The sequence below is a fragment of the Vulpes lagopus genome, chromosome 9 (assembly GCF_018345385.1).
Source record: "Vulpes lagopus strain Blue_001 chromosome 9, ASM1834538v1, whole genome shotgun sequence".
In the NCBI taxonomy this organism is placed as follows: domain Eukaryota; kingdom Metazoa; phylum Chordata; class Mammalia; order Carnivora; family Canidae; genus Vulpes; species Vulpes lagopus.
Genome location: NC_054832.1, coordinates 71,195,961 through 71,209,662, shown reverse-complemented (window position 1 = coordinate 71,209,662; position 13,702 = coordinate 71,195,961). Strand labels below are relative to the sequence as shown.

At 37.6% G+C, this 13,702-nt stretch overlaps 1 pseudogene; it reads right to left on the bottom strand.

Annotated features, from left to right (window-relative positions):
- Window positions 1–9,549: 9,549 nt before the first annotated feature.
- LOC121498895 lies at window positions 9,550–10,200 on the bottom strand (annotated as a pseudogene).
- Window positions 10,201–13,702: the final 3,502 nt, after the last annotated feature.

The window sequence follows — 13,702 nt, the reverse complement described above, 5'->3', positions numbered from 1 at the left end:
GACTGTAGTAGTCCCGTGACAGTCTGTTCTTGCTGAGATAATGCTGTGTAACAACTTCAAAATCTGAGAGGCGGGCAGCCCGGGTGGTTCAGTGATTTAGTGCTGCCTTCAGCCCACGGCCTGATCCTGGAGACCCGGGATTGAGTCCACGTCGGGCTCCCTGCCTGAAGCCTGCTTCTCCCTCAGCCTGTGTCTCTGCCTCTCTCTCTCCCTCTCTCTCTCTCTCTCTCTCTGTGTGTCTCATGAATAAATAAATAAAATCTTTTAAAAAAAATCTGAGAGGCTTACAAAAATAACAGTTCATCACTAGGTTACATGTCAGGAGCTGGTTGACTGCAGCTCTGAGGGTCTGAGGCTATGTTACAGGCAGCAGGTATATGATGGGTCAAGTCTCTGCCTCTGCGAAGAGCCAGGCTAGAGAAGTGGCCCCTATTGATGTATGTTGTTCACATGGTAGAGGGCAGAAACCCAAGAGTAATGGTGTAAATATGCACCACTTCTTAAAAAAATTCTGCTCAAGCTGCCACCCTTTTACTCCTACACTATACCTGAACCAAATGGGTCACATGGTCAAACCCAAAGTCAGTGAAGCAGAGATGCATACCCCCCAACCATGAGGAAGGCAAGTTACATGGCAAAGGGTATATATGGATATTTAGTTTTCTCGGGGGGGGGGGGGTGTTTAACAATAATGCAATTTACTCTATATGCCCAGTGTCAAAAACAGCTTCATATAATTTGGGGAAAATGAGGAATTTGCTGAAAGAGACCACTGACTAAAGAAAGAGATGAGCAAGTAAGTCATGAACCTGATAGACACATATCTGGGCCTCAAGAACAATGGGAAAACAAAGTCTTAGCCTAGCCTAGCCTAGCCTACCTATATTGCTAGGCTTCTGTTTCTCTCTCCCACCAATGGGTTTTGGCTTCATTTTTTTGTCCCCAAAGAAGATTAAATTCCATCATGTGGCAAAAAACATGGCTGTCTCTGGCTCCCAACTCTCACAATTTTCCCCCAACGAGTGACTCTCTCTCTCTTTAGCACTTCTGGTTACAGAAGTGCTGAAGAAAAATAGTGACTGAATCAGATGTCTGTGTTTTGGCCCAACCTATGAGATGCCCTATCAACTATTAGCTCGAGCTAGGGTCACTTTCCACAGGACCACATGATGTGAAAGCTGGTATAGGGACAGAACAAGTGTTCACCATATCAGGACATAGTACATGGATGTATTTAAGAGTTAAAAATTATTTATAGAACAAGTAGTATTTTGCTTTAAACAAATCTGTTTTCGTGTACTACATCAGTTCTATTGGCCAACTTTCAGCAATACAAGTTTACATTTCCACATACAATTCTGAATGACCTTTAGAGCCCAGTGTACCTAGTTGAGAACAACCTGCCTTATCTGTCAGATGGGTATGAATGGAGTACCATGTCATAATGGTTTTGTGAGGATGAAATGAGTTAACATATACAAAGTGCTAGAACAGTGCTTGGTCCATAGCAAATGCTCAGTAAATGTTTATTTTCTAATTGATCTAGATTGATGTGTTAGTGAAAGCATGTGTGTATAACTGTATAAAAAGCTTACATATAAGATATACATACATATAGGGGGAAATGGCCCTCTCACAAAGAAGTTTATCTTGAGATTATTATTTTGTGCTGTATTACAGCAATATTTCCTGGGCCACATTTCATCTCAATGGCTAAGCAACAAACCAGGTGTAAACAGATGGTTATTCTGCTGTGGGTCCAGATGGCTTCTCTATAGTCCTGCCGTGGGCAGCTTCTAGGTTCACCTTGAAATGTGTATAGCAACGTATTTCTCTTGGTGATGTGATGACTTGAGAGTACTCTAAGAGTCTGCCAGGTGCATGGTGGGGAGGATAGCACAAGATGAGTGCTGGAGTATCACCCTGCCCTCCACATTCTGTATGTGCCATCCTCGGATGAATTAACATAATGCCTTTTCATAGGTTTCAAAGTATCCACCATCTATCTGACCCCACTGAAACATTTTTGAAATGATTGAAAAACAACTAAAAATATATCAACAGAGGGGAAATATGGGGAAATTTCTGAGGTTTTTATAAGAAGTGTTTCATAAAACAAAACAGAGGATCATAGAGGAAGGGAGGGGAAAATAAAACAAGACTAAATCAGAGAGGGAGACAAACCATAAGAGACTTTTAATCATAGGAAACAAACTGAAGGTCATTCGAGGGTAGGAGTGTGGGGGGATGGGGCAACTGGGTGATGGGCATTAGGGAGGGCACAGGATGGAATGAGCACTGGTTGTTATGGAAGACTGATGAATCACTGACCTCAACTTCTGAAACTAATAATACATTATATGTTAATTAATTGAATTTTAAAGTTTTTTGTAGTGATGGAACTGTCTGTATCGTATGGTGGTGGCTACACAAATTTAGACATTTGTCTAAACTCATAAAACAGTGCATGAGAAAAGGTGAATTTTAATGTAGTTTTTTTTTAAAGATTTTATTTATTTATTTATTTGACAGAGAGAGGGAGAGAGCACAAGCAGGGTGAGTGGCAAGCAGAGGGTGAGGGAGAAGCAGGCTCCCGCTGAGCAGGGAGCCCGATGCGGTCAATTCCAAAACCCTGAGATCATGACCTGAACCGAAGGCAGATGCTTAACCGACTGAGCTACCCAGGTGCCTTGTACATTTTTTAAATTTATCTTTTTATTGTAAATTTTTCAAATTAAATAATTAGAAAAAGACATTCAAGTGATGTAACAGCCAAATGTAACAGGTAGTCTCTCTTTTGATTGTGATTTGAAACTAAGAAAAGACATTTTGAGATTTCTGTGGAAACTTACATATGGAGTCCATGTTAAATGATATCAAGGAATTGTTATTTTTGATTGGGGTTGTATGGACATTGTGATTTTTAAAAAATTTTTATTTATTTATGATAGTCACACAGGGAGAGAGAGAGAGAGAGGCAGAGACATAGGCAGAGGGAGAAGCAGGCTCCATGCACCAGGAGCCCAACGTGAGATTCGATCCCGGGTCTCCAGGATCACGCCCTGGGCCAAAGGCAGGCGCTAAACCGCTGCGCCACCCAGGGATCCCTGAGCATTGTGATTGAGTGAAAAATATCCTTATGTTTGAGAGATGCTTACTATACCATTCAATGCTGGTTATGTCTACAGATTTTCAAAAATTTTAATAAGTAATAAGAAACTGCTTCGTGTCAAAATAAGCAGAAATAATTTTTTAAAGTAGTGGATCTAAGATTTATACCTATTTTTTTCATTATGCTAAAGCCTATACTCTTTACCACTATGCTCTACAGCTATCCTCTGTATTCCGACTTATTTGTTGCAACCTTCCTATTTCCATGTATGAAATATAAAATATATAAATAATCTAAGAGTGACTATGGACATTATTCAGGTAATCTGCAAAAACATGGCCTCATGAATTGCTTTAATATGCTGTCTTCTCCATTGAGAAGCTATTTATCCGCCACCCCCAACCCCTGAAGAGTGCCATTAAAATGCCATTGGAATTTTTCTAAATAATGAAAAGTTGTCAGGAATTTGAAATACCCACTTCCAATATTTGGGGGGGGGGGGATTGAAAATAAAGCTTTGTAAACCTTCACATACAGGTTTTTGTGTGAATATTTTCATTTCTCTTGGGCAAATGCCTATAAGTAGGATTGAATCATATGGTGAATGCATGTTCAGCATTATAAGAAATGGCCAAACAATTCATCCAAAGTAACTGTATTATTTACTGTAGTCATTCTAATAGGTGCGTAGACCTACATCTTTGTGGTTTTAATTTGCATGTTCCCGAAGACTAAATATTGGGGATGCTGCTATGTGCTTATTCGCCTACTACATGTTTTCTTTAGTGAAATGTCTGGCCCAGCATGGGCACCACACAAGGGTTCGTCTGGCACTGGGGCAGTGGTTCATATGGACTTCAGTTCTCAAACACTTCATTATGTATATTTGGTCTGTGACACATATATAGCTCATGGGGCACCCTGGGACTTATGTCAGTTCAGACACAGAATTGGGGGGTACCCTTCCCTAGCCCTCTATAGTCTGGGATTTCTCTTATAATCTCTGGCCTCATTCTGTCTTTCTGTAGTCCTCTATCTAGAAAGATGGGGTTCTCAGAGTTTAGCCTCCCATGTTGACACACAGTCCCACACAGTGGAAGCTGCCCATGTCATCCATCATGAGTCACATTTCAACTTTCATCCCCAGTCCACTCATTGTTTACTTTTCATGATCTTTGAGTAGCCACTTTTTGTTTCCTGTTCAGAGAATTTAGTTGTGATCAGTGGCAGAGATGGGTTATTATCAGTTTTGTCTAAATTGGGCAACCCTACAAGTCACTTTGAGTCTCTAAATCCAGGAAGTTCCCCCTTTTTTTTTTCACTGTGCTTTTAGCTTTTTGTAGAAATTGGATCAGTGGATCTGGATCATGTTCCCCTTGTCTGGCTTTCTGTGCTTCTACATATTGTTATTTACATTCTTTCTCCATTTCTTTTCAGTAAACTATGCAGACACTGGCTCTAAAGACTTGTTTTGCTGTGTGACTATGGACAAGTTCCTTTAGGTCTCTGGGCCTCTGTCTCTTCCCGTGAAGGTATAAGAATAGTAGTTACTGCACAGACTTGCTATAAGGGGTAAATGGAATAGTACATGTAAAGAGCTTAATGAATCTAGTGGTTCAACCAAACCGGTGTTCTTTTACTCAAGTAACTAGAAGTACAGAGATACAGAAGCCCAGGCTGGTGTGGGCAGCTCTGCCTAGGGGTACCACACGGGACCAGCCCCATCTAGCTCTTGCTTCATCGCTCTGCTAGAGAAATGAGCCTCTGTGTATCAGCTCTTGGGTTGTTTATTTTTTCACTGTGCCCATTCGCTCAACAGCCTGCCAGTACCTAATACATAAAATCATTTTAACTCTAGTCCAAATGAGTCAATCGTTAGCCACTCAGAGCCTCCCTGCTTTGCACACCTCCCAAAACCTCAATCTACATCTGCTAGCAATAGATGGTACAGAGCCTTGTGGTTATAAGACCTGGAGCTGTTGTGGCCCTTTGGGGCTCTCTGACCCACAGACTCCCTACTGCTGTGCTGCTGGAGTACATCAGTTGGGCCCATGAGATGTGTCTCTAATCCCCATCTCCTCGGGGAGTCTCCTTGCCCTCCTCCCCTGCTGGGCAGTGCCCCTTCTTACTGTGAGCTTCTGGGATAGCCCCACATTGTGAGCCCATTTTATGCAAATCCTGTCCAAGTGCGGCCCAGTCAAGTGTGTTATGGGTTACTATGCCTGGAGACCATACCGTTTTTTTTGATCAGCTCCAAAATCCCTCAAAGTGCAGCCACTCTTAGTGTATGGCTTTCATTTTCCTGCCTGCAGGATAGCTGCCCCTTTTTCTGAAGGGTAAACACAAAGGGTGTGGGTCGTCTGATTTGATCATCGATTTATCAGGAAAATGACAGTTCTCCTACAATTGCCAGTGGAAGGTAAGTAGGCTCACTTATATCTCATTACCCAAAATAGCGAAAGAATCTGAGCATTTAAACTGTGAGCTTCCATACCCTGAATAAAGTCAGTTTTCTGTAGGAAGTAAGAGGAGGAAAAGGAATATTACCTAAAGGACTGGCAGGGCTTGTCATCCAGACCGGAGGCTTTTTCAGTACCCAAAGAGAAGTGCTGAGCCAACAGCGGCACATGCTTCAAGTGCCAGAAAAGAATAACATGCTGGTTTTCCTATCACACACATAAAGCTTCACTCCACCTCACAAACAGCCAGATCAATTCCTAGGTCTTTTGCAAGAGGCAAACATGTATCTTTTTGTATTTTAATTTTATTTCCCAAATTGTTTATGACAATAGTTATTTTCCTGTGAAAAAGAGTGGTTGGAGGGGAGGACATCTTTCTGTTTTTGTTTTACCAGAATCGTAGCCTCTCACGGTGGCATTATAGAATTAGACTGCACTTGTGGAAATGGGGCAAATTCACAAATATAAGTATATAAGCAAATAAGAGCTTTTCTTCTTTCATCTTTCTCTTTTGCCTGGAGATAGCTGTTAATAAAAACTGTAGGAGGCGGAAAGAAGACCTAAGGCTTAAACCCATTCTCTATCATTGGGATCCCATTGAACAGAAAGTGCCCAAATTCAAGACTCTACATTCAAATCATTTTCATTATGGAACTTTTTGTTGAAAATATGGTAAACAAAAGAAGTTTTTGTTTGCTTGTTTATTTGACCAAATGAGATATCTATGTTTTCTTTTCTTTTATTTCTTTTTTTTTTAAGATTTTATTTATTTATTCATAGAGACACACACAGAGAGAGAGAGAGAGAGGGCAAAGACACAGGCAAAGGGAGAAGCAGGCTCCATGCAGGGGAGCCTAACATGGGACTTGATCCTAGGTGTCCAGGATCATACCCCGGGCTGCAGGAGGCGCTAAACTGCTGCACCAGGGCTGCCCTCCTTTTTTTTTTTTTTTTTTTTTTTAAGATTTATTTATTTACTTATTTATGATAGACACAGAGAGTGAGAGGCAGAGACACAGGCAGAGGGAGAAGCAGTCTCCATGCCAGGAGCCGGACATGGGCCTCGATCCCCGGACTCCAGGATCGGGCCCTGGGCCAAAGGCAGGCGCTAAACCCCTGAGCCACCCAGGGATCCCCCCCTCCCCCCCTTTTTTTTAAATCAAGGTATAGTTCACCACATTTAAGCATATATTTTGATAAAATTTGGTAACAGTTGTATAACCACCACACAAATTACTTAGGCAACATTTCCCTTTACCTAAACCTTTCCCTCTTGTCCTTTGTCAGTTAACCCTCGTTCTTCCACCCAGCCCCTTGCAATTACCATAGCTTTGCCTTTTTTGGAATTTAATATTTATGGACTCATCCATTATGTAGTCCGTTGTGTTTCACTTTTCTCACTTAGCAAAATGTTTTTGAGAGCCATTCATGTTTTGTGTACTAATTTTTTTGTTCCACATTATGAAGACACTACACTTTGCTTATCCATTCATTTGTTGAATATTTGGGTGGTTTCCAGTTTTTTACTGTTGTGAATAAATACTGCTATGAACTCATTTATTTATATACATGTCTTTATGTGGACATATGTTTTTATTTCTCTTAGTCAATGTCTAGAAGTAGAGTTGCTGGGTTGGATAGCATATCTATGTTTGAATTCATAAGATTCTGTCATATTGTTTTCAAAAACATGTGACCAGTTTTGCATTCCCACCAGCAGTGTGTGAAGGTCTACTCGCTCCACATCCTCACCAACGTTTGGTATTGTTAGGCTTCTTAACTTATACCACTCTAGTGGGTATATGGTAGTATCTCATTATCATTTTAAGTTACATTTCTCTAAATGACTAGTGATATTAAGGATATTTTCATGTGCCTACTAGCCATTGATATATAATATTTTATAAGGTACCTATTCAAACCTTTGGTCTAGGGATGCCTGGGTATCCCAGAGGTTGAGCGCCTGCCTTTGGCCCAGGGTGTGATCCTGGGGTCCTGGGATCGAGTCCCATATTGGGCTCCCTGCATGGAGCCTGCTTCTCCCTCTGCCTGTGTCTCTGCCTCTCTCTCTCTCATGAATAAATAAATAAATATTTAAAAAAAACCAAATCCTTGATTTATATTTTGTTGGGTTATTTAGTCCTATTATTGAATTGTAAGAATTCTTAATGTATTCTAGATAAATCCTTGTCAAACACACGTTTCACAATTATTTTTCTGAATATGACTCTGGCCTGCTTCCCCCCCATCCAATTATATCTTTCAAAGAGAAAGTGATTTCATCTTAATGAAGACTACTTTACAATTTTTTGTGTATAATTTGGGCTTTTTATATCTGTTTAAGAAATCTTTGCCTAACGCAATATCAGAAAGATTTCTTCCTATGTTTTGTTTTTGAAGTTTTATCATCTTAGCTCTTATATTTAGATGATGATACATTCTAAGTTAATTTGAATGTGTGGTTTGATTGATCAGATTATTATTATTACTATTATTATTATTATTATTATTGCTGCAAACAGATCCAGGTGTTCCAGAAATATTTTTTGAAAAACAAAATGATCTTTTTTCATTGACTTTAGTACTTTTGAAAAAAAATGACCATAAAAGTGTGAGGTTTTTTTTTTTAGTTTTCTTTTCTATCCCATATATTTATATGTCTAGCCTTACCCATGGACATACTGTCTTGATTACTGTATCTTTATAGTAAAGCTTGAGATCAGGCAATGTTTAAGTTCAACCTCTTCCTTTTCTGAAATAATTTTGGCTATTCTGGGTCTTTTGCCTGTCCATATAAATTTACAGTTGGCTTGTGAATATCTTTCAAAAGCAGCCAGTTAAGGCTTTGATTGGAATTACATGAAATCTACTGAAAAATTAGGGAAGATTGTCATCTTAATAATGTCAAGTCTTCAATCCACAAACATGGTACATCTCTCCATTAATGTCTAGTTTAGTTTCCCTATGTAAGCTATCCTAGCTTTTAGTATAAAGGACTTATGTGTCTTTCATCAAATTTATTCCTAAATACCTTTGATGCTATTGTAAATGAAGCATTTTTCTTTTATTATTTCATTTTGTAACTGATGTCATATCTCCAATTTCAACTGCTTTTTATATATTGGCTTTGTATTCTGCAACCTTGCTAGATTCACTTTTTAGATTTGATAGCTTTTTTTTTTTTTTTTTTTTTTACAGATTTCTGTCATCTGCAAATAAGAAAATTTTTACTGCTTCTTTTCTCACCTATATGCCTTTTATTACTTTTTCTTATTTTATTGCACTGGCCAGGATTGCCAATGCAATGTTAAATACCAGTGCTGAAAAGCAAAATACTTGCTATGTTTTTAATCTAGAAAAGATTAAGCCTCTCACCACTAAATATATTAGTTATAGGTTTTTTGTACATGCCCTTGGTCATGCTGAGGAAGTTCATATCTACTTCTAGTTTGCTACATGTTTTTCCTATTAAATTTTATCAGATGGTCTTTCAGTATCTATTGAAATAATTATATTTTTGCCATTTATTCTACTAATATAATTGATTTACATTGGATAATGTTTAAATACTGAACAGGCCTTGCATTTCCAGGATAAATTCTACTTGTTCATGATATATATATATATATATATATATATATATATATATATATATTTCTGGATTTGATTTTCTGATCTAGTATCTCATCAAACATTTCTGCATTTATGTTCCTGAAGAATATTAGTCTGTAGTTCTCATCTCAAAGTGAGATCTTTGGCTTTAGAATCAGGATAAAACTGGCTTCCTAGAACGAATTAGAAAGTGTTTCCTTTCTTCTGTTTTTCCAAAAGAGTTTATATGGGATTGATATGATATCTTCCTTAAATGTTTGATAGGATCCAAGGTGTGAAATCACCTGGACTTTAGTTGTTTTGTTTTGTTTGACAGGAAGTAAGACTTATTGGTGGGCATGAATAGAGGGGGCAGTGCTGAGGTTCTCATGAATGCAAAGCCTGCCATTTGTCCAGGAGGCTACGATTAGGGATGTATTTGACCCCACAAACCATCTGAGATGACCTCCTTTTCAACCACTATGTCTTCAAATTCCTCCACATTAAACTTAGTTAAGTTGGAACTTGGAAATGTGAATCTTCTGGCAGCCAGGGAACTTGAACCCTGTGTAGGGCCTCAATTACATGCTCCTTGTTCTACAGCTTGGTACAGATGGACATGACTATTTGGCCTAAGTGGACTCTGACCACTTTGCCCTGGGACTTCCCAAAGTCACCCTGCACAGTATACCTGTCTGGAGCATGTTAATCCCAGCACAGGACATCTTGTTGATATGGATGATGTGGAAGGGGTGGAGCCACACTTAGATGTGAAAACCATCTTTGTTACAGCTTTTCACCAGTACTTATTGGCATAAATACTGGGAGCCTGCAGGGTTTTAGAGGAGAACTGCTCATATTCATTTGATATATATATCAAATTCATATGCCATATAGTGGGAACTCATCCACTTTTGCTATCTTCCACCCCAGGTCAAAGATGCAAATGTTGGCATCAGGGACGCCTCTGCAGAAGTGAGAGTTTGGATACAGTTTATTCTTACAATACTGGTAACCTTGGGCAGGGTGGTGGCCCATAGTAACAGCAGAATCTTCAGTGATGTGCCAAGGAAGAAAGCTATTTGTGAAATTGTTTTTAATTATAAAGTCAATTTTTAAATTGAGATAGCAGTGCTCATGTTCCTACTTCTTCTTGTGTCAGTTTTGGTCATTTGTGTCTTTCAAGGAATTTACCCATTTTACCTAGGTTGTCAAATTCATTGGCATGAAGTCCATAAAATTTCCTTATTATCTTTTTAATGACTGGAGATTCTGCAATGGTTCCCTTGCTTTTATTCCTAATATTCCTAATTTGTCTGCTTTCTTTTTCTCTAATGAGTCCAGCTAGAGGTTTATCTGTTTGTTACATTAATCTTTCCAAATGTTAGCTTTTAGTGTGAAGAGTTTTAGCTATTATTCTTGTTTTCTCTTCTATTGATACCTTTATCAAGTGCTTACCTTTATTATTTCCTTTTTTAGCTTGTTCTGGGCTTAATTTATTCCCCTCATGGTGGAAGATTACTTTGATCATTTATTTGAGACTTCTTTTTTCCTAATATAGGCATGTAATACCATCAGTTTTTCTCTATGTCCTGCTTTAGTTCTGTATATTTCTTAATTTGTGATTTTTTTTCTTTGATCCAGTTCATTAGAAGCAAGTCATTTAATTTCCACGATATTTTGGGTCTTACCGGTTGCCTTATTTTAATATTTCTAATTTAATTCTATTGTGCGAGAACCTACTTGATATGATTTCAATCTATTTAAATTCACGAGGGCAGTGATCCCTGGGTGGCTTAGCGGTTTAGCACCTGCCTGTATGGAGCCTGCTCCTCCCTTTGCCTGTGTCTCTGCCTCTCTCTCTCTGTGTGTCTCTTATGAATAAATAAATAAAATCTTTAAAAATAAATAAATAAATTCACAAGGGCTTGTTTTATGGCTCAGAATATAGTCTATCTTACTGAAACTCTATCTAGTTGCATTTTAAAAGAATGTGAAATATTTATTCTGCTGTAGGTGGTGGAGTATGTCATCAGTATCACTTAAATAAGTGATTGGTAATGTTGTTCGGATATTCTATATCTCTGATGACTTTGTCTAGGTTTATCAATTGTTAAGAGACGGCTGTTAAATTCTCCAACTGAAGTAGAATTGACTGATTCTTCTCCTGATTTTGTTAAATTTGCTTCATGTATTGGGTGCACACCCATTTGTAATTACTATATATTTCTGATATATTGGCCCTTTTATCTTTATTGGTCTTTATCTCTGACAATGCAATATTGTTAAAATCTATTTTATTTGATACTAACAGAGACCCTTAAACATTATTTTGCTTTTTGTTTGCATTGCATATCTTTTTTTCATTTACTTACTATAACCTCTCTGCATCTTTATATTTAAATGGAATGGAATCCTGGTAGAAAATGGTTGGTTTTTGTTTGTTTAGTAACCCATTCTGACAATCTTTTGAAGCATTTAATCCATTAACCCTTACCATAATTATTAATATAGTTTAGTTGGATATATTATTTAAGCTTCCATTTGTCTCCTCTGGTTTGTTGTTGTTGTTGTTGTTGTTGTTGTCATTGTTCCCCTACTTTTCCTTTTCTGTTTTTTGGATTATTTGAATATTTTTAAAATTCCAGTTAAATATTTCTGCTGATCTTTTGCTACGCTCCTTTGCAGCTTTTTCGGTATCTGTCCTAAGAATTATAATATACATTCTTAAATTTTCATTGTCTTACTGGAAAAATATGACTATATCATAATAGTTGTTATCTGTGCTATAGCTACATATGTAATAAACCCTACAAGAAAGATTATATTTTACTTTACGCAGTTCAATTGTTTACAAAGAAACTGGAAGTAAAGGCGACCCAAAATAGTCTCTTGCATCATCCAGATATTCATCATTTCTAGTGCTCTTCTTGTTTTCCCCGAGGATTCAAGTTTCCATCTGCTGTCATTTTCCTTTAGCCTGAAGAACGTCCTTTAGCAGGTATTGTAATGCAGGTCTTCTGGTGACAAATTATTTTAATTTTCCTTTATCTGAAAATGACTTTTTGGTCTCATTTTTGAAAAATACTGTGTGTGAGGAATACAGATTAAGTAGATACCTTAAGCCTTGCCTTTAAAGACTTTCTAAACTTCTTAATGAGGTAGAGTGCTTAATTGAAATGACATTGTGCTTTGCATATGTTTTCTTCATATGTAAGTCTTTTTCTCCCCTCCACCCCTGCTCTGAATGAAAATTCTTTCCTCATACTTTGACATACAATTCAAATATCATCTCCTTTTGTGTGCTGTTCTGTCCACTGTGCTAGCCGGAGAAGTGTTATTTTCTTAGACTTCATATTTATATACTATATATTACATCTCAAATAGGAAAAGAACAAATCATAAGACAGATGGTGAGAATATTCTAGGTGAGAGCGTATCTTGTCTGAGCATTTCTTTTTACTTTCAGTCCATTTACCTTGCATTGAGAATTTCGGCATGCAACTATGTTTTCTTTTTGTTAATTGATCCAGTTGTGTGTCCTCTTCCACTGATAAATTTTTCATGCTGTCACTATGATTTTCCATTGCTGTCACTATGAGGTCTTTGATTGCAGATCTGTTGCATTCTTTTATCTTTCCTATAACTACATATATGACTCTTTTTAAAATATAGTGCTGGATAGTGCATTTGGTCCTTCACCCATGCCAATCCCAAAAAAAGGAATGTCCAATGGAATTGAAAAGCATCAAGAGTGTTCCAGAACACCTCACCATTGTCCCTGAAGCAACCAGTTTCTGGTCTTGGATGCAAGGTTTTGCAAAAATATCTAAGAGAATATACCACTTCTCTGGGCAGTTACCTTCATTCTTAAATGATATTTTCAATAAAGATAGAATTCTAGTTTGACAGCTGTTTTTCTTTCAGCGTTTTCAAAAGATTATTCTGTTCTTTTCTGTCTAACGGTTTCTGATGAGAAGGTGCCTATTTAACCATCATTTTTCCTCTACATGCAATGTGTCAGAGTTCAAGATTTGTTCTTTATCTTTGACTTTTAACAATGTGACATGGTGTGACTTGCTTAGGCTTGGATTTTCTGTGTTCACTGTGGTCTGTTTATATAGCATGTTGTAACTAAACATTTCTTTCATCAAATTTAGGAAGTATTCAGCTATTAAGTCCTCAAATATTTTTTTCTACCCCGTTCTCTCTTTTCCTTCTGTTATTCTTGGATGTTTGATCATTCTATCCAATCTAACAAAAGGTTGTTTTTTTTCCAAAATCTTATTTTTCCTATTTCTCATTTTTGGTCATTTCTTTTGCTCTAGCTTTAAGCTCACTTACTCTTTCCTCTACTGTGTCTACTTGACTATTTTTTTTTTTCAGTGAAGTTTTTTTAACACAGTTCTAATTTTCAGTTCTATAACTTCTATTTGCTTCTTATTTTACTGTTTTTATCTCTGCTGAGATTCCCCATTTCTCTACAGAAATTCTCAATGACAAAAAACATGTTCTGTCTCACTTCATTGAAGATCGTTTT